Source organism: Heterocephalus glaber, unplaced genomic scaffold (genome assembly GCF_053883595.1).
Source record: "Heterocephalus glaber isolate CG9 unplaced genomic scaffold, H.glaber_assembly_v1.0 deba00001442, whole genome shotgun sequence".
Lineage (NCBI taxonomy): Eukaryota > Metazoa > Chordata > Mammalia > Rodentia > Bathyergidae > Heterocephalus > Heterocephalus glaber.
In genome coordinates this window covers 17,087,864-17,110,388 of record NW_028258296.1, presented here as the reverse complement: position 1 = coordinate 17,110,388, position 22,525 = coordinate 17,087,864, and the positions used below count along the sequence as shown (strand labels likewise).

The 22,525-nt window shown below is 38.1% G+C and overlaps 1 protein-coding gene across 13 annotated transcripts in view; it reads right to left on the bottom strand.

Annotated features, from left to right (window-relative positions):
• Adgrl2 (adhesion G protein-coupled receptor L2) overlaps positions 1 to 22,525 on the bottom strand; it is a 537,596-nt gene that overhangs the window by 256,942 nt on the left and 258,129 nt on the right. For 2 of the 13 annotated variants that reach the window (XM_087212976.1, XM_021255474.2), the window contains exon 1: positions 21,488 to 21,696. The exons of 1 other annotated variant lie outside the window; for it this stretch is intronic. The gene's annotated coding sequence lies outside the window, so the exon portion shown is untranslated. Of the gene's footprint in view, positions 1 to 21,487; positions 21,710 to 22,525 lie in introns of those variants that run through there. 10 more of the 13 variants (XM_021255472.2, XM_087212972.1, XM_087212973.1 and 7 more) reach the window with 8 other exon arrangements.

Here is a 22,525-nt window from a genome sequence, read left to right as displayed (position 1 = left end):
TATGATACTTTTATATAGCATTAGGTTAAAAATGAAGGTATAAAGGAGGAATTACAGCAGTTTCTCATCCTTAATAAAAATGAATAAGTATCTGAGGGCATAACTCAGTGTTAAAGTATATGTTTAGTGTGCTTGTGACTCTAGGTTCAGTCTCCACTGTGCACACGTGTTTGTACACACACACAAACCAGAAAAAAATGCATAAGTAGTCATAATATCAGAACTGTTATATAATTTTTAAAAAATTTGTTTTTTTGGTACTGGGGTACTGGGCATTGAACTCAGGACCTTCTGCTTGTGAGGCAGGCGTGGTGCCACTGAGCTAAATCCCTGGCCCAGAAGTGATCTATATTGAAATAATGGCAATTGTCCTTGTGTAATGGGATTATAGATAATTTCCAGTTTCCTTTTAATTTTTAATTAATATTTGTATACTTCAATATTTCAAAATTTTCTACAGTAGACTTATATTAATTTGGTATCTTTTGTCTCAAGTCTAAGTTGCATGGTGTTTCATATTTTCATAAAATTGAGAATTAGAAGCTCAGTGAGGACAGGAAGAACTCTGTCTTGAGAACGTAGTTGAACTGATGAATGAGTCAATTTCCATATTTTAGTGAAATGAGTATACAGTAGTACCTCAGTTCATGAACTCTTTTGTTTGGGAACAATTTGGTTTGCAAATGGAAGCGTTTGCTAAAATTTTGTTTTTGTTTGCAAACTCTGCATCAGGTGACAAACACAGCCATGACCATGCTTTCCAGAATCTTGGAATTAATTCATTCCACAGTTTGAGAACTGAGGTACTGCTGTATTGCATTGCAGTTGTCACTGCATGCTTGATACAGCAATGCTGATACATTGATTAATACTTTCCCATTTGACTTGTCTGTATTAAATATGCATGCATTTCAATTTCATTTGGTTTTCATAATATAATGGTATCATAATATCCTTACAATATTTTTTGAAAAGTAAGTATAATGTACATAAAAAATAATTCAGTTAAGAGGAGAAGGTCCTGAACAAATGCTTAAGAGGGATTCTCACACAGGCACGAAGAGCTATCTGTGCAGAGTTCCTACTGTATGCATTTTCATTAAGGAAAGACAACCAAAGCAATAGAAAAACTGTAGGTAATATGATATGAGCCATTAATGGGAAAATAAGGTATTAGGTCAAAAGGTATTAAGTAACATTTCAAGTTTTGGAGTACTTTCAGTGAACATGTGTTGATTTTACCCTTAGGGGCATTATACTTCCTACTGTAAGTAAAAATGGGACTTGCTCCCCCCAAACTTTCTCAGTCCAAGTAATCTAAATGGGTTGCACCCCACACCCTAAACTCTAGCAAGACAGTAGAGGTTACATAACTTAAATTTAAATTACTTAAAATGTAAAATTCTGTTTCTCAGTTGCATTAGGTACATTTCAACTGGTCAATAGCTCCACATGACTAGTAGCTACCATACTGGATTGTAGATGACTTCCATCACCATAGAAAGATTTCTAAGAGTTTCATTAATGCAGTAGATCTCATGTGACTGACCACAGTGATAAGTTAGGCAAGGGGCGTACAATTCTATTTCATTTACTAAGATCCAGGCCCAAGACTTTTGCTACATGCTGAGGCAGAGAAGTTCTCTTGACCTTACTGAAATGAAAGAGAGGAGATGGGAGCTACTACTGTCTCCATGCAGGACAAGTCTGATGAGAGTAAATAACGCATGGAAGGCAAAGCACGGACAAACTGGGAGAAACCTCACTCTGATTTTTTTTTTTTGTCTTTGAGCCAACAGTACCTAAAGACTCTCCGTAGATTTTTAAGTTATGAAAGCTCAGATCTTCTCCAGTGGTGCAGAACAATTTGAGTCTGTCCCTTTGTTTTCATGTACAACTGAAGGAGTACTGACTCACATATAGAACTTAAGAGGAAAGACCTAAAAAGCAGTGAGGCCCTCTCTCTCTCACCACCATCAATGCACAAAAGGGCAGGATTTTGAGTCAAAATTTGCTTCCAATTCAGAGGTAAGAGTGACATGTGATTATGATAAACATACTATATTTTAGCAAAAAGAAATGGTCTAAATTTGAGATAGATTATTTTTTGAAAAGCTGTTATAAAATCAGGAGGACAAAAAATTGATAGCCACTCTGAATCTTTTAGTATGGTATATTTTTATATTAATATATACAACTTGGGGTGGATAGTACTTTTTTCCCCAACTTTACAAGAGTCATAAGTTCTCCAAATTGGCTTTATTGATTCATAGGTGTTGCATAATCTTTTCTTCTACTGCTTAAAGCGGCTCATGGTTGATTTTGGCATAGCCTGCTTCCATCAAATAGCTGCAATAATTTTTTTTATATGGAGTAGTACTCTTTGTAATGACATCAAATGGAATCTGAACATCACTAAAATTTAGAAATATCACATTTAAATTTTATTTTCTCTTGCTTCTCATTCCTAATTCTGTATCTGCTATGAACTACTTTGATGGTCAGAAGAAGTAGTCGAAAGAATTGGAATAAAAATGTGAAGAAAGTATAAAGATTCAGCTTGTTAATATTAAATAAAGAATGCTTTAATTTTAGTGCAGCCCTTTTCAGCTACTTTTATTTTATTTATTTATTTTGTGTTTTCCTTCTTTTTTTTTTTTTTTGAGACAGGGTCTTGCTATGTAGTTCAGGCTGTAGTCCAGGCTGGCCTTGAACTTGCGAAGATCTTCCTGCCTCAGACTCCCAAGTGCTGGGATTATAGGCTCATGCCACTATGCCTGGCTCTCAGCTACTTTTACAAAACATCTGTAATACAGCTAGGAAATCATTTGCGCCCTAAGTTAAGATGCGTTCTCCACCTTCAGCAGCAACATGCATAGGCTTTCATTATATTTGTGTAATAAAATATAGTCAATAAAAATGAGAATGCAAAGGAAAGAAATTTGTTTCCAAACATGGCAGGAGGCAGGCTGGGATACCTAAACATGTTTTCTAACATGGTTCATAAAACCTTCTTTTCTCTCATCTAACATTCTTTCCATATGCGATGGCAGGTAGAACACAGCCCCCTAGCAGAGAGCTTCCCTCAGGAGTCAGTGGGAGATGTTCAAAAACACTTTGAGCCAACATGCTGACAACGATCAGGAAAGAAAGACAAACTCCACTTGCATTTGGGCTGTACACAAAGAACCATCACATTCCAGACTTAGGGAATGATATATGATGCACCTGGAGAAGTGGATGAACTCAATTCCAGAACTATGTGGAAGATTGGAGAGAGTTAAGAGAAAATTTAAAAAATGATGAAGTGACTGGGGAGGTGAAGTTGGGAAGAGGGATTGGAAGGAAAGATGAAAGCAACTGACTGAGTGACTTTTAACATTTGATGTGATAAGAGCCAGCAAATGTTTAAAAATAGTACATAGAAGGGAGACAGAAATTATTTGGGGTGGTAAAACATTACAGAAAAAGAAGCCCAAGAAAGTTAACTTTCCAGTTATGTATAGGAGGAAGTGAAAAACTGAAAAGGGAAAGGTAACTTCTGGAGTATTGTTGAGGACTAGAAAGCTTTAATTCATGGCAAATTTACTATTAAATACAAAGAGAGCCATGGGTGTTGGAAGAAATTTATTTTAAGGAATGGGTGGTGGAAAAATACCAGAGGCATTCTTCCCTGCTTAGTGTTCCCATAAATCTATTATAATGTGAAATCCTAATTTATGTTGAACCTTGCCATACAGCGAGGTTTAAAGTGAACTTTGAGGAACCCCATTATTACACAGTGTGCCTGGGGATCTGCAACTATCGCGGGGGAGATGAGTGTTTTTTATCTGCAGTTTTCCAAAAACAATTCAATTAAAAATAATAAAAAATCTGAAATCCTGCCCATAAGGGTTAATAACTACAGAGGTGTCCAACAGATATTCAATGACAAAAATTCAAATGCTCTTTTCATTAAGCCTCTAGTGTCTTTTTCCACAGCTAAGCCAAGATAATTGTTTTGGGGCTAATTTCTGAGGCTATTTAATAACACCTCCTGCTAGACTTCTCATGTAAACTCAGCAAGAGGAAGCATCCAAAGTAATAGAAAAATACTTCTGCTCATTTTATAGCTCAAATTCATAGTTTTCTTTACAAAAGAGAGCCTGCTGTTTGAGGGTGGCAACTGCCATACCAACTATATTGGGGAAGATTGGATTAGGAGGCAAAGCTGACTATGCAGTCAAGTCCCTACTCCCCAGCAGGATTTTTATGTAAATTCCATTATAGTTCATACTTTTGCAGATAATGAAATGGATACAGAACACTTCAAGGTTTCTAAGTCAGTAAAATAATGAACAAGACAGCCCATAAAATGCTTTAATATATTTTTGACATTTGGTCATTCATATAAATGGATTTATATTTCTTCTTCTTTCACATATTTTTTTTTAAATGCTTGCATTCTAACAGCTCATAGCTCTACAGGTTATTACTGAGGTGTGAACATGAGCTGCAAAAGTTCATCACACTTTAAATTTCAGTAAGTGGCCAATTTTGCATTATGTTTCCTTAAGAAAACACGGACAGTCTTTTCCTCAAAACTGCCATTCTTTCAGATTGAAAAAAGAAGCAAACATACCTAGAGGACTAATGGCAGTGCCAGAAAGGTATGCTTTTGTAATCAACTAACCACAGAATTAAAATTATGTAGATTGATCTATAATTATTCTTTTAAGTAATTTGTGATGACATGTAAGGTAAAAGTATGTTTTTAAAAGACTGGTCCCTAGGGACAATGTGTTTTCAGGTTTCCAAATGGATCTTTCTCAGCAGTCGTCAATGACTATAACAGAAACAGTCAAGGAAAATATGTTGCAGCACAATGTTTAAAATGTGTTCTTTTCCTTCTGCTATTGTCATTTTAGTTCCATATATTGTCTTGTGCTTGAAAGTGAAATTCCCATTAATGTCAATGGAGAATCCAGGCACGGGGCAAAGGAAACTCAAGACTTTGGCAACAGTGACACAATTCTCCAAGCGAAGCAAGAATGTGAATAAAGTATGAATTTCAAATAGAAAGCATTCTGGTGATCCATTATCCCATCAGTGTAGTTGGACTTTTCAGGGATGTATGCTCATCTTTATTCTGAAATGACTAACACACATGTAATATTCCCTTTGGTATGTTTAATAATTTTAGTCAAAATAGGAAGCCTATTGACATTTCACCTCATTGCCAAGTCAAACAAGATTAGTCATACGAACTGTGTCTCACTGATAGGTGAATTTTGATGGTGAAATCTCAAAATGTGATGCATGGCTTTTGACTTGAAGTTGGCCTTTTGGGAGCCATGTCGAGGCTCTCTCCAAAGAGGAGCCCTGCCTGTGTTTCTTGTAAACGTATGTAGAAAATCATACAAAACAGGCTTATAACTTTTGCATTCTGGAATGCATCATCCTCATGGAGCTCTCCGCTGCACTCAAGTGTTCTAGACACAAACGTTTCTGGCCTTTGCCTTGGAGGATGACTTAGAAAGACAGCAGGAAGAGAAAACAGAGACCAGTGCATTGGGCAAAGGGTTCACACTTACTAACAGAGACAGAGTCCTTCGTCAGGCTTCTGCTACTTGCTTTGCACGTGGTGTCTAACAGTCCTGTAAAGTAGGTCTCTTGTCACCCTCTTGTTGATGAGAAAACCGAGAATCAAAAATGGTGGCCATGGGGCTGGGTATGTGGCTCAGTGGTTCTGCCACCTGCCTTGCAAGCAGAAGGTCCTGAGTTGGATCCCCAGTGCCAAAAAAAAAAAAAAAAAAAAAAAAAAAAAAAGTTGGGCACTGTTTTTTGAAGTTAAAATTTTGTGTAGTGGAGTTGGATATGAACCCATGTCTAGCATTCTTAATCACTTTAAATACTGCCCTTACATTCAGTCTTCCTCATTACTACCACCAAAAAAGTAATTTATTTTTACGCATACTTTTGGGGATGTATATTGATTTTTTTTATTTTGCCCTTTTATCTGCTTTAGGCAGTTTTAGGCCTGGTTACATTAAGGTTTTAGGGTCTGGGCTGGGGATTTAGCTCAGTGGCTCTGCTGACTGCCTGCCTTGAAAGCACAAGGACCTGAGTTCGATCCCCAGTACCCCAAAAAAAAGATTTTAGTGTCTGATTTTGTTTTTTTTTGTGTGTGTGATGTATGAGCCTCACTAACCATGATTAGTTATACTGCTTTAATTTCCCACCCAGATTTTTCTTCAAAGGTGCAGGACACAAGGGGAAGAGAAAATAGAGATTCCTGTTTGTTGTTTTTCAACGAGCTTGTGACAGTAACAAAATTTAGCTTCTGGGAATACAACTATTTTGCCAATACAGTAACAGTAGCCAATGAATGCAGAGTGTATCAGACAGCAACTAGCTTTGTGTATAGGAAACTTAGTCTGCTCAGAGAGCACTGGAGAATAGGTAGGGTATTAATATAACCATTTTATAAATCACAAAATGGACCTGAGATGACCCAAGGAACATGCTCAAGACTGCAAAATCTGTAGCAGAGCTAGTCCAGCCCAGGTCTTTCTTCCTCTAGGACTTTGCTTTTCCCTGTACCACAAAGCCTGTCATGTCCAGCGATAGGAACTGTTTATTTAAAGCTAGAAATAAACTTTGAGGATCTGGCAAATTGTGCTAGAGCCAGAGTGAATGTTATTAGTATAACAATATAATAATATGAAGGCCTTTCTTTCATCCTTTCTATCACTTGTACATTTGTCCTCTTGGCCCTTTCTCCATTTTTATATAAAATGATATTGTTGGGCCGGGGATTTAGCTCAGTGGTTCCACTGCCTGCCTTGCAAGCGCAAGGACCCGAATTCGATCCCCAGTACCAAAAAAAAAAAAAAAATGATATTGTACATTTCAGTTCCTTGGGCAATTATGATGCTGTGAGACTTTGGAGGGAAGAAGCAAACCAGCCCTAGTTTTAGCATTTGCCAAGCTTAAAGGTGCCTGGGGAAAAGGGCACCTTGCCTTTCTTGATCTGGTTGGCCTCAAAACCTCAGCTATTAATTATAACACCAGGTTGTATTCATGTTTACAGTGGACCTAAGAACTCTCCTTCCTTTGACTTATGTTTCCTGTTAAGTTCTGTGCCATTGGTCCCAAAAGACACAACGAAAGAAAGAGCATGGGATAAGGCATACCCCACTCCCAAGCAGTTGGCAGTCTGACGTGAACGCAGACCCATATTTGTCTCTGTCTCACAAGGTAGGCTTGTGGGGAGTGCCATGCAGGTCATGTCGCATTAAGTGCTCAGCACACTCTTTCTCAGTGCTTAGCCTCATAATGCTCATATTCATCCAAGAGAAAACCTTCCTTTTCTTATGTCCAACCAAGTGAAAAGATTCATAAGGATGATTTGAAAGGTTGTAAGGTGACTTTAAGCAAAACAACAACAACAGGCACACACATAACATAAGGCATCACAGCAGTAAAATATACTATTTGAGTTATTGCTGTTTTTCTTGTTTAGACCTAATGTATGGATAAAATGTTTGTTCAAAGCTATTACATATTATATCACACAAGTTTACAGATGTATGTCTCTTTAGAATAAGAAAAAAGAAAAACAACAGTCTGTGGACTAGTGCAACATTTTTCCTGGACTTTTGAGAGGCCTGTTTGGTTGAAAGCTTATAACACTTATTTACCAAAAAGGAAAAAAAAAAGATTTTACTACATTAGCCTCCTCTAGAAAATAAATCTGGATTTCATCAGGAGCAGCTAAAGCAAGAAGCAGTAAAATCCAAAAATAATATCACAAACAGCTTAAGTCAATTAGCTTTATGTAAATCTACTGAAGAGGAAAAATATTAGAGCAGAAAGAAAATCTGAACAAAGCAGGTTAAAATCTGGGAGGAGGGAACTCTTGCATCGAAGCAAAAGAAACAAAAGAATTCTTTTACTGTAAAGAAATTAAAACTTACACCTATGATACATTGGAATAGAAGCAGCTATAAAAGAAAAACAACAACATGTCTAAACGTGTACTTGGATCAAGGTGGAGTAGCCATCTTCTACAATTATAAAAACTGTCTAAAATGATTGTTACCGAATTACGTTGTACTTCTGAAAGAGGAAAGTGCTCATGTACACAACATACTTCTCACAGTTTCCCCCTCAATCAGTAAGTTACATTTACACCACAGAGTCACATTCATTAACTTCTAATAATGAATTAGGGTTTCTAAACCTTCTCTATCTCCTGTAGAATTTTGTGCCAGACATCTAGTTTCGTTGCGTACACAAATATACCGAAAATGACACAGACTTCTTACTCTATCATGTCAGTTTAAAAATCACTAGGAAAAATTACTTTTTAGTATGACACACATAAGGGCATTCTCCCCCTTCATTATGTAAGTTGACTCAAGATGAAATGATTAGTCAATATTTTAAAACAAACAAATATGTAGACAAGTTTATTTTTAAGAAGTTTGAGATCATTCAGCTCCTATCTTGGCCTAATAACAATTTACAGTAAGTCCCTGACTTATGAACAAGTTCTGTTCCAGGAGAACATTTGTAAATTAGTCATTCATAATTCAACAGAGTGAGTCTTATACAGTGCACATGTGAGTCTTATATACCTATAAGTTCTCAACTCAAATGTTCGTAAGTCAGGGACTTACTGTAGTTCTTTGTTCTTTGTTGCCCAATTTATGTCTCCAGCTTTTGCAGAATTATTAATAATATTCCCATTTTAACATTCAAAAGTCTGCAAGTTTAGGCAATAATAAATGTAGTTACCTCTACCTTATATCAAGGCAGCATGAAAAGATCTAAGGCTTTTCAAATCCATTAGGGTCTGTGCATATTTCCCTCATTTACTTACTGAGTAAACTTGTGTAATTGCTTATCCACTCTGAGACCAATTTTGTCATCAGCAGCATATGGAAAATAATAGCTCGTGGACTTGTTGACATAACATAAATGCAATAATATTATGTCTGGGTATAGACACAAATGGGGATAATAACATCGCCCTATAAGATTGCTGTGCAGTTTCCTTAAGATAATGAATTTATTCATAGTGATCAGGGCATGGTAGATATTCAGAAATACCATTTTTGGCACTCATTCTCATCATCATGATCATCATTGGCCGATGATGACTGTAGATATTAGAGTTAACTGTCTCTTCCCTTCTAATCTCACTTCTTCTATTTCACAGATAACCCATCTGTGGAAAATGCTTAAAAATTCACTTCTTATTCACAACAGTTTGGGATTGGTGGCACTTTTACATTGCCTTGAATAGTAAGTGGACAGCATTTGGTCCAGTTACGTGCAAAACATGTTGGCTTGTTTGATGTAAGAATGCACATCTCAGAGTACATCCCAAAAATCCTCTCAATGTCAATGTACAATCCCAGCAATGACTTTCTCTACTCCTGGGACCTCTGGGAGACTTTTGATCTTTCTCTCCCAAGAGAAAATTTCTTGAAGTCTCCATCTCCATCATCAAATGGTTTCCATTCTATGTCATTATATATCAGTTTTTGCTTTGAATTTTAAAAAAATATTTTAAGAATCTACTACCCAGTAAACTGGTGCTTCCAGCAAGATAGGCAGTGTGTGTTCTGAGACTTATTTTACTCCAATATACCTCCCCCTACTCCCTAATTTATTGCATATAAATGCGGACTGCAGTGGTGGCGAACCTATGGCACACGTGTTGTTTTTAAGACCAAAGATATTAATGTCTGAGTTGTTTTTTCTAAACTAAAACCTCAGTATTCAGGTTTAATGGCAATGTCAGCACTGTGCGATAAGTAAGCGGGCTTGGGATTGCAGTTTGTGCACTTGTCTCTATAAAGTTTGCCATCACTCTGCCTGAGAAAATGCAGGAACTTCCCAATTAGACACAGCTGGCCTGGAAGCCAGATGCATCTTATGCACCCTGTGACTTTCTGATATATTATTTAATGTCTCTGAATCAGTCATTTGGTCTTAAAAATGCGAATGCTATACTACTTATCAAATATATTTATAATTAAATTTGATAATATCTGTAAGGCCACCGAGTCACACACTAGGAATTCAATCCACTTGAGTTATTTCACTTTCCCTAAGTGTTATTGAAAATGGTCAATGGTGTGTAGCTAGATCACACTGATGAGGACTACTCTGAATTTATTTCTATTGGGACGTAAAGCCCAAAGGGACATAAAATAGATGACATGTGGCTTAGCACATAAAAATGTCTGTGCATAGAACATGAAATCTCACCCAACTATCCTCACTTCCAAATTCCTCACTTTCAAATTCCTACCGTAAGTCAAGCTTGATTGGTAATAGTTTATTAATGTCCTTGTTTTTTGGAATCCAGGTACCGTATAGAAACCACATGGTTGAGTTCTCTTTAGACTTTAGAAAGAGCATCGGTAAAATAAAAGCAGAAATAATATTCCAAGTCCCAGGACCCACTCAGCCACACACGGGCTGGCTGACACACAGGTGTTCTTCAGGAGCCCACCCAGACACATCCCTTCCTAAGTGCCTGAAAAGACTGTGCTTTCCATCGCTGGACTTACTAAAACCGTGAAAATTCATGTTTATTTATTTATCTTCTCCCTTCACCTTTCAATCTCTAGAGTAGGGTTTCAAAATCAAGTAGGCAGATCCCTGGGGGGTCCTAGATCCTTTTAGGGGGATTTGCAAAGTCAAATCTATTTTCAAAATAAAACGAAGACATTATTTGCCTTTCCACAATGTTGACATTTGCACTGATGATGGAAAGTATTGGCGTACAAAACCACTACAGCTTGAGCAGAGCTTACGGCAGCTATGTTGCCATAGTACAGTCCTCACGTTGCTAACCACCTCATATGCAGAGTAAAACAAAAACAAAACATACAATGATGTTTTAAAACTCACCAATTTTAATGGAGAATGTTTTTTAAATGGTGGAAATTATTATTAATTTTATCAAATTCAAATCCCTGAACATATATCTTTAACATCTGTGTGACAAGGGAGAATGTGTGCAACAGTACTTCCACTGTATATCGAACCCTGATTATCTTGAGGGAAAGAAATGCACTTGTGGAATAAATGTTTGAGTTGTAGGTTGATATGGGTGCTTTTTTCACAGAAATCCATGCTTTTACTTTAAAGAGCAACTGACAAACACACCATGGTTATTCAGATGTGAGTATTTTGCAACTATTTTTTTAAAAAAATAAATGCAGGGGCCGGGGATTTAGCTCAGTGGTTTGGCCGCCTGCTGTGCAAGCGCAAGGACCTGAGTTCAATCCCCGGTACCAAAAAAAAAAAAAAAAAACCCTCAAAAAAAAAAAAAAATGCAAACCACCAGATGCTTCTAGGCACACAACCAATAGTATATATAGCTAATGATAACATTCAAACATTTGGACAAAAATTATAAACTAGTGAACAATTTGTGTGTGATACTGTGAACTTGATAGCTTGCCAATATATATAGACTTTTATAGTAACTTTAGTGGTGTTTTAAGAAATGTATTTTGTGAAATATGTTGACATTGAAGAAATTTGCATATCTCAGTGAAACAATATTTTCTAAATGACCAAAACATGATGTTACAAAATCATGCATATAATGTATGAATATAGGATCTACTCAAAATGTATGTTAATGTAACAGAATTTTAAAAGTTCATTGATATGGTTTCAGATTCCACTTGGAACTAACCTTTATCACAGAAGTTTCTTTATTAAAGAATATCACATGTATTTGGAAAAGTTATTAAAATATTCTTTTGTTTTTCAACTGTCTATGCAAGGTGATTTTCTTGATATATTTCAAACAAGACGGTACAATATAATAGATTAATAATAGAAGTAGATGTGAGAATTTAGCTGTCCCTTCTTAGCTCAAATATTAAAAATATCTGCAAAAATATAAATAATATCACATTTCAGACTAATTTTTTATTCTCAAAAATAGTTTTTTCTTTAAAATGTGTCTTATGAACTAGGTTTGTCGTGGCTCTTTTAAACTGAATTAATAATTACATCTTTAAATTTTTTCAGTTTTAATTTCCAATGTGGCAAATATTGAGAGGTATAAATTACATAAACAAAATATCTTCGAGTCCTCAATAGTTACTGAGAAGGGAAAGGGGACTTTTGATCAAAAAGCTTGAGGGCCGGGGATTTAGTTCAGTGGTTCCAGCGCCTGCCTCACAAGCGCAAGGTCCCGAGTTCGATCTCCAGTACCAAAAAAAAAAAAGTTTGGGAACCACTGCTTCGAAAGGCAGCATTTTATCTCTCCAGAATGACTGGTTCTTATGAGTTGCTTGATACATGCCTATTTAGTAGATGGATAGGTGGTGAGGGCCTGAATGTTGTGAAGAATGCTGGTAGAAGGAACAAGGAACCAAGATGTGTCTCTTAAAGTCCATTGTCTGATGGCCAAAATAATCAAATTTAGTTGTTTGATTATCAGTTTATATATTTGACAACAATTTATTTGAGACAAGATAGTCTTAATACCTTTTTAGGATTTTATCAAAATTTTGCCTTTTTTTTTTTTCAGTTTAGATGATCAGTCCCAGGGCTTGGGATTGATTGTATCACTGAGCTACATCCCTACTGACTATTTTTTATATTGCTTTACAGTGGTATCTTAGGGAATATTGTATTTACTTCTGTTCTAGTTTCCAGGGACAGAATTTTGAATGCCTTTTATTTCCAGAGTGGTGTGGAGGGGAAAGACTGACAAGCAGAAAAAAATAAGATAGAGGGAAAAGAGTGAGGGGAGAAATCTAGTCTCAGCCAGATTAATCCACAGCCTAGATTCTCACAGAAACAACAATCAAGTTAAATATTTTAAAACCCTAAATCCTAAGGCTCCCTCTTCTCCCCTTTGGTAGTACTATTCTGTCTCCCTCAAGCCTAAGTCTTCTCTCTTAAAAAGAGAGAATATCTTTGTGTATGCTGGGAAATGGTTAGAAACTGTTTGAAATACATAGTACATTTTTAAAGTCACACTGAAGAGAGGTGATAAATCTTTTGCCAGGAAAGGAACATCTTTAAAAAAAAAAAAAAAAGAAAAGAAAAGGAACATCTTTGAGTTGTGCTGATGTACTTAACATGCTACCTCCAAGCTAAAGCTCCCTGATTGCTCCTTATATCCTTTTCTACCCATGGCAGGATGGGTATCTTCCTTCATTTTAAAATCTCTGAAATTGGGATAGTGATATCTCATCACTTTATTGGCAGAATATTAATTTTTGTAGAATATAAAATCATACTGTTTCTTACTATTGATAACATCTTAGATTCAATTAAACAAGTAGTAAGTACCCACCCTACCCCACAAATATATATATATATATATATATATAGAGAGAGAGAGAGAGAGAGAGAGAGAGAGAGAGAGAGAGAGAGAGAAACAACTTCATTCTATGGTTATGTGGTAAACCACAACTACAAGTTATATTCATGAGAGTGATCTTCTGTGCCTTGATTCACACCGGCTGTTTCCCTTTCCTGTCCTTTGTAAAATGATGGACTCATCCAATAGACAAATGAGCAAATACAATTATTTTCTTCAAAGCAGGGTAAGAACATTTTAATGACAATATTTAATAACAAGGAGAACTTCAGAGTTTGATTGTAAAGCTTACTCAAGCCCAAAACCAAAACCAAACCATACCAAGCAAACAAACAAAAATCCCCAAACCCTCAGAATTTAGCTAAAGTATAGGCACAAAATGAGGTCATATTTCTATGCAAGAAATGCACCATACTTAATATGTTTCAAAATATTAACATTTCCTCAGCTTACAATTTACTATATATGTGTATATGTGTGTATATTTAAAGGAAAACAACAGCATACGTAATTTTCTTTTGCATTATCCCTCTCTTCTGAAGTGCCAAAGCAAACAAACATGTGCAAAAACATTTATGCCCTCATCACTATCTGTACATTGCTTAACCAACAAGAGTACTTCTACAGATGCCTGTATGAAAATTAAGAGCATTGCTACTTCTTCAGTCAAGACAGTCATGCTGTTCTGGCTGCACATATGCATAATGGAAACAAAATTGCTTTAAATAATCAAAATACACAAAGGCACATTTTTTTTGAATGATTGGAAATAACCCTGACAAATGCTTGCATTTGGTAAATTATGAGCTAGCCAAGTTACGTTTGCATAAATATAATGAAAAACGTTTTTTAAAAATTTAGTAAGCACACAAAGCAAGGCATTCTCTTGGTAATGAATTTCTTTGACAGATAAACCAACAACCATGCAGGGCAAGTTTATGAAGGTGGCTCCCTGTGTGCTTGGTGGGGGAGTGTTTGTGTATACACACATACACACAGATGCACAGAAAATGCTGCAAAATTCTGCAAAATTCTGCAAGTGGCATAGATGATCTTGCAAGTTAAAAAAAAATAGAGCTAAAACTCAAGCATATAAAATACCTACTTGTATTTTGGAAAGAAGAGCACAAACAGTATGCAATTGAACTGTATGTTGATATGGCACACAGATAATTCATATTCTCCATACATAACTGTGATAAAACAAAGATTAACTATGAAGTAAACACATAATTATATTCTCTTCCAACCATCTAGATTTCATACCTCAGCTGCACCTAAGTTGAAGCAAATTTGTAGGTAGCTAATAAAAAAGTTTTTGAATAGGGCACAAATAATGTTCTGTTCATAGGTAATATGGTGCTATTTGTTATCAGGTTGTTTTGAGTGGATCTGAGCACTGAACATCAAACATGTGAATGCTAAATAAAAGATATATATTCAAAGTAAAAGTCAAGGTAAGATATACATTCATTTAAAATTTTCTAAATTAGCATGTCTTTAAACTAAGCATAGGGCTGGGGATTTAGCTCAGTGGTTCCGGGCGCCTGCCTTGAAAGTCCAAGGACCCAAGTTCAATCCCCAGTACCCCCCCAAAAAAACAAACAAAAACTAAGCATAATAAGGTAAGGAGACTGAGCCCTCTACTTGCTGCATGGATAGTGAAGCTATTCTGAGAATTATGAATGTGGCCTTTAACAATCACCAGGAGCTGAGGAACATGTCTTTATATGAAAGGGATATTATTAAGGCTTTTCTGAATGAACTGGTCATGAAGACAAGGGATTTGTATGTAGCTTTATGAGGAAGCGCTGTGTTCAAAAAGGTAAAAAAAAAAAAAAAATTAGGCCAGGAACAGTGAGTAGGTGGATGAAGATGACTTTCTTAGTGGGGGAATTCCTTGAATTCCAAAGCTTGAATTGTAGGAAGAGCCTGATTGCGATTTATAGCCTTAGTCATCTCTGAACATCATCAATTCTTCCCTAGTAACCACCACCCACCTCTGCTTGATGACAGGAAGTAAGAGCTCGGGAGAGGCCAGAAGGACAACAGACCTGTGGTTGGTAAAGTGGTGCCCACACCAAGTTCAACAGGTGCCACTGCCTCTCCCTTTGATGTAGTCCCTGTTTCTTACTGCTCTTCCTCTAATTTAGGAGTAAACTCCTGGAAAGCGTATTGCTGTAGTTTCAGTATTCAAATGCACCAGAGATATTTAGTAATTCCTTATCACCCAGCATCTGCACTGTCTTCCTGAGAAGAGAAATCTGTCTTCATGAAATCTCTCTCCTAAAAGTCATCAGTGACTAATTCGCTGTGACGCGCAATCTCCTAGTGTTTCGTCTTCTCCCTGGAGAAACTGCCCACCCTTCCTTTCGTAGGGCATTCCCAATTTCTGTGTGACTACAGCTCCTCCTTCCTCCCTCTTTACATCCTCCACCTGTGTAACCTAAAAGTTTGTTTCCCAGCTCCTTCTGTCCTGTCCTCTCTCTTCCTTGACAGTCTCACCTACCCAATGGGTGTTGTAAAACAAAACAATGCCAGCAGCTTCACCTTTACCCCCTTCTCCTGTTCCTGGAAGTGTGGGACATGGGCTTCCACCTGCACATTGCTGGTCTGCAAAGAGGAGCTCTTGTCCAAATTGAATTCAATATATTCCCTCTCTTGTTTTCGTCCCCTTCTCTGTTTTCTCACTTACATTTCATCACCAAGATTTGAAACCTTTAAATCAACTAAGACAACTTTCTTTTTTCTTTTTGCAGCCATTTGCAAAGCCCCACGCATTCTTCCTCCGTGGGATCTCTGCCATTCATAGTCCCTTTTCCATCCTTTCTTCCACTGACTATCTCAATAGTCTCTTCAGTGCTCTCTAAGATCCTCTGCATCCAAGCAACTATATAAATTGCTGCCAGCAAGGAAAGAGGGTCAAAGAAAAAGGAAACCAAGGAAGGCAGCAAGCAGCAGGCTTGAAGTATTCCGTGAAACCTTTTGTCGTGTTCTTCTGCCTACTGACTGCTACCTGGTTTAGGGGGGTGGGTGGGGGGCGGCCATCCACATACCACAACTGCCAGTCTCTCCAGGGATCTCTTAATGCTCAGGGTCCCTGTGACACCACACCCAGGTCTGCCACTCCCAGGAGACCCCTGTGTCCCCCGGTAGCCTGGTAAGGACTGTGAGCTATGCTTCTGTCTTTAGGCAGGAAAACCGGAAGAGCCAGCTACACCTAAGAATGCGCATATCCTCAATGCTAATGGCAATTGCTGACATACCAGGCAGAGTCAGGCTTTGGGGCCTTTCTCTCTTCGTCAAGTAATATGAGTACTTTATTTAGCAGTGGTGTTCTGGAGATGGCTGACCTGTGTTTGCCGTTTTACCCAGGGGTTATGAGCCAGCAGAAATCTGGGGTGTGTAAGGCCGAGCATACTAAGACATTCCCACACAGGCCTTTCTCCGTAGTTAAGGGAATACGTTTCCTACCAGTAGCAAGGCCAAAGGAGAGCAGGGGGAAGGGGAGGCCCCCAGAGGTGGCAGGGTTTGGTCTGAAGGCCTGACTCCTTTACTTCAAGGGCAGATATCCTCCCACCGTGCCTTGCTCAGTGTGGAATGTAAGAGCACTAAACTCTTTTTCAAAATCTGCTTTCAGTATATCGATGTAAAACATAAATTCGCAAATTGTTAGGTCTCATTTTTCACTTCAGCTTGGCACAAGCTAATGTCTAAGTGCAGCTTTCACAATGAGCAGTTTCCATTTCTTCATTCCTTCTCCTTTTTTTTCCACTCAATTTCACTGTAAATTTTTTCAAATTATTTTTTTCCTCCCTTCTTTTCAGCACCAAGGTAATTTTTGTCGCTGTGTGTCCCCCGCTCCCCCGTGACCTCACCGCAATCACAGGCATCTGGCATGCACTCGCACAGTGCTGCTCACTGCCACTCGGGTTTTCTCTGTCACAACTCTCCTCTTGTCTTCTCTTAGGTAAGACTAACAGAACTAACGCACCCTGTAACTGCCCCAGCCACCTGCCCACTGGTGATACATTTCCCTTGTGACCTCAGTTGCTCCCACTCCACTAGTTCCTTCCTTGCCTACACACAAGGTCAAATCACCATCTCCCTAAAAACAATTCTTTATTTTTTTTCTTGCCTCGCGTCTTCACTTTCACTTTCTGAAAAGTTTCTACACATGTGTTATCTTCAATTATCCTGGCTTCATTCTCCTCATACCCTTGAAATCCGTGCTCTGCATCCATGAGTCTGCGGGGACCATTCTCCTGACCTGACCATTGCTGGCCTGTTTTCAGCCTTTCTCAGGCTCTCTTCAGAAGAGTAAGCACAGCTGGTCATTCTGAGTCACCTTAGTGTTGTGCTTCTCCCTGGGTGACACACTTTCTTCATCTCTGTGGCTAGAGCTTCTGAGGCTTCCTGAACACTTTCTACCTCCAGAATAAATTCTCTTCTTTCTTCTCTACACATTTTTCTTTCCCACCTATTAATTGCTTTCATGAAATTAGTTGAATCAGCCATAAAAGTCCTTTCATGTAGCACCACGACACCACTCTAAAATTCAGCTGTTATCAGCAAAATGTTCTAAGATATTTTTGTTCCTCTCCTAGGTAAAATTATCATCTATCCATATAACAACAACAAAAATCAATCCTTCCCTCACTTCTCTTCTTTCTTTCCTTCTGGGATCAAACCCATGGCCTTAACATATGCTAAATAGGTGCTCCGCCACCTTACCACAACCCTGGACCATGTAACAACGATTTTTAAAATATTTTAACCCCAGCATACATATTTCACTAGTTTACTTTGAATTTGATGCATGTCTGATCATGATAGAGCAATGAAGAAAACTTGTTTCAGCTCAGAGTACTTGCAGTGCCTAACTCCTGAAAACCAGCGTTCCCAAATTACTATTGTACATCATGAAGATAGTCCTTTTACTTCCAGAATTTTCTTTCCTTCTTGCTTTGTTTTTTATTTGCTTTCTGTTTTGTTTGTATCTCAGGCTGGCCTTGAACTGTGACCTTCCTACCTCAGCCTCTTGAGTGCTGAAACTATAGGCATGCACCAGCAGCAGCACACAGAGCTTCCTTCTTGCATATTTCTTTTCCTTTTTTTTTTTTTTTGTACCGGGGATCGAACTTGGGTCCTTGCGCTTTCAAGGCAGGCTGTGGAACCACTGAACTAAATCCTCGGCCCTTTTCTTGCATAGTTCTGATATGTGGTATGAGAGGGTTAAGCTTCTCTTGCAGTGTAGTGAGAGCCTGGGGGTATATAGCAATATCTTACTGTCACCATCTCTGCAAATGCATGTCTCCCATATCTGTAGGAAGTCCTCCATTATGGAGTTTTTGGATAGGTGTTTTAGGAAGGAGCGCAAAGCCAGGCTGTCTAGCTGGTGTTCCTCAGCCTGTCACATGGAGAACAACTTAGCTCATACCAACAATGGTCAAGCCAAATAATGGGAGTGCTGTGTGTTGGGTACATCTTTGTTCCTAGAGGAATGACTATTCGCACAGGTACAGGCTGTAAGGGAAGGGTATGTTTGGGAACCCTCCGGTTCCATCAATTCTTATAAAAATTTTGGACTTCCCTGATAGATTCTTTCACATACCCTTTACAATTTCCATTCAGCCTTGGAGTTAGAGCTGGCTCCCTTTGTCTTATACAAAGATAGGGCTGAAGAAATAGCAGAGTGCGTTAAGCTCCCAAGAGGGCCTTGAGAACTTTGTTTGTGGGAGGCCATAGATTCAAGTTTCTGTAATGTGGATTTTCCCCAAGGTAATAAATGCTAGAAGAATGTATTTCCCAGGGAAACTGAGTTAGGTTCCTTCCTGAGATGATCCCTGGGAGAAAAAACAGATGGCCAATGCAGGGACTGTTTCTACCTTCCTCACTATTGTATATCCTCTGCTTTGCAGTGTGGGACAGAAATAGGTGCTCCATAAATATGTGTAGAATCTAAATGCATTGAAAGGTGGACAAGAAAATGGACAACTTGGTCAAGTCCACAAAATGGCATTTTCTATTACCATTTTCTGAAGAAATCATCAGATAGTCCTAGGGTCGTGATTTTCTTAAGAAGATTTTCCCCCCGGGACATGGTCAAGATAGCTGGGAATTTGGTTGTAGTTGATCTCTGCTAAGAATTCAGAAATCAAGGGCCGGGGATTTAGCTCAGTGGTTTCACCACCTGCTGTGCAAGCACAAGGACCCGAGTTCGATCCCTGGTACACCCCCCCCCCCAAAAAAAGAATTCAGAAATCACAATGGAGAATCTTACCTTAGGACATTTTAAGATTAGGGACTTTAAAAAAAAAAAAAAAAAAAAAAAAAGGGCCAGGGATTTAGCTCAGTGGTTCCGACACCTGCCTCACAAGCGCAAGGTCCCAAGTTCGATCCCTGGTACCAAAATAACAAACAAACCAAGATTAGGGACTTTTAAGCTGCTCCTTCACCTAAAGTCTCTTCACCTATCTGATGCTGGCCACAGATATTAGATTAGTGACAAGACAGAACTCACATGTGACCATCACAGAGTCCCTCCTGTGATACACAGTTATGTTTTTATGAATATATTTTCACCAATTATGAAATATGATCAGTTTGGATAATTTCATAAAATGAAATATTTCAAGTAGAAATACCCTAGAACTGGTACAAATGTTGCTGACATGAAATAGGTATAAATCCATGCACGAACAATGTTTATTGTACCCTCAATAGTTTTTTTAAAACCCAAAGCATTTTATTTTAATCAAGAAGGAAATGAGGTATGTCACCAAAGAAAATGACATACATATTTTTGTGCTTATTGTTTAAAGAAAGAAGAAACATCTGAAATCTGTTTGCTAACTACAGTATAACACAAATTAGCCTGCAGGCACCGTGTGTGCTGTACCCTGTCTGCTTGCCAGCCCCACTTAGTCCCAACATATTAATGAGCAAATGCAAGTATTTGAACAATCAGCATTTCCGCATTTGCATGCAAACTCTCATGGTGTGTAATTATACACAGAGCTGGCACTCAAATTAATTAAAGCTGATTTCTCTGTGACTGCAAACTGGTCATATCCTCAGCGTTTGCCTTCCTATGAAGTCATCATTCTACATTCAACGTGACACTTCTGTCCCTGGCATTCTTAGTAATGCTAATGCTTGACAACTGTGAATCCAGCAATACTTTAGAGAGCAGCTGACAATGGCTGGGTGTTTTGGGATTTTCCTCTCCTCCCCATTCCCCCCTTTCTGGTATAAGCATAGCTTTTGAACACTTGCTTTGTAATTATCTCAAATAATAATGCCAACAAATTATATACATTGTTTCAGTGGGTTCCCTCCTCTCTTTTATGACTCCACCCACTTGATTAGAGCTTACAAACAATTCAGCAAACTCAAAATATTTGTTTATCTGATGTTAACAAACAATTAGTTTTGATGGGTTTAGTCTTAATTTTGAAAAGGCTATGACAAATGGTGTTTTATTGTAGGAGCTAAGGATCTCATCATTCCAGATCTGGGAGATTAGGCGAGAAAGAAGCAGCGATGACTGCTCAATTTGATTAAGACTGTGTAAATCCTCATCAAACAGAACAAAATTGAAACGGAGAATATTATTTGCCAAAGAGATCCATAAACGTTAACTTCTAGGACAGAAGACTCTCCTCAGCTCTTCTGCAATAAAGCCATCTCCTCTGGTTTCTTACTTCCTCTGAAGGAACTGTTTCTGTGACAGTTCTTTTGAAAGGCCTCTCAGAACAATTAAGATATCATTAGGACTCTCTCATAAGTGTAAAGCCGTGGATATGGGTGGCTACTAACAAATTGTCATGTGAGGCTTCTGGAGACAGCTGTTCTGACACATTTCTCGGACATTACTTCTCACCACTCAGTCACACACATCTCATCATCTTCCTCACTTCTCTGCATCTCCTTAGCTAGAAACTCTACAGACAATTGCAAGGGTTGGATGTCTCTTTGTAGACAGGCACCAAACATTTCCCTCCCTCAAGTTCAAGATCCTGAAATACACTAACAAGATTGCCCTAGTCATCTACATTTGAGAGGCAAGATTGAGTAGGAAAGTTATCATCTGTCTCTAGCAATCAAAGCAAGAAATATAATTGTCCTTACCTTATCAGTAGTAGTAATTCTTGGTCCACACAGAAAATCGGGTATCAAATGCCCTTGAAATTCCAATCGCTGTACAAGTGAGAAGGCAGTACTCACCCTTTCCCGGAGAGGCTCCCGAGAAACACTGTCACAACACTATTGAAGCCTGCCCCGCTGTCCCGTCACTAATTTCCTACCCAGACAGGTGTCATATTGGCATGAATTTCCTTGCCAAGTACATTTTAAAAGGTGGGCGTGGCTGCGATCATGCAGCCCGTTCCACCTGTCCCTAAACCCTCCTAACCTCCTTTGCTTTCAGTATTTCGCTCAGGTACCTGGTGACTTCATGCGTTACCCACGCACTGGGCCCGACCAGCTGAGGTGTGGGAACAGTATCGAGCTAGGCAGCACCGTCATTGTAGTACACAATGCTCATTGCTACTGGCACATACCTATTTGCTGAATCAGGGTTGGACTGCTGTGAGCAGGACCGGGCAGTTCTACTGCTTTCTGTTTGTTTCCTTTTTAGAAACCATCCTCTTCTAGTTAACCAGTTAACAAAAAATAGATTCTTCTTGATGTTCATTCCTTCACAATATAACTTTGTTTAAGCACAAAGAATTACTGTATTTCAACGTTTTTACAATAAGTGTTTGCAAAACAAAAGGCAAAGAAAATAAAATCTGAATTTACCAAACAGTTAAAATAAACATCGCTGTGTATGTTGTACATTTTTCTCTTAAATTTTCTGACAGTAAATCAAATGTATTCCTTGGTTACAATTCTTTTACATCTTAAGAGCAAAGGACAATAGAAGTCTTCTGTATACTTCTTTTTTTTTTTTTTTTTTGGTACCGGCGATCAAACTCAGGACTTTGTGCTTGTGAGGCAGGCGGTGGAACCACTCAGCTAAATCCCTGGCCCTCTTCTGTATACTTCTTAAGCAAAAGAATCTTTTCTGTTTCTTAAGGAGTAGTAGACAGTTGGCACTCAATAAATGATTTTTTAAAAATCACTGATGGTGCTATGATAATAAGTTTGTTGGTTATATATCTTAGG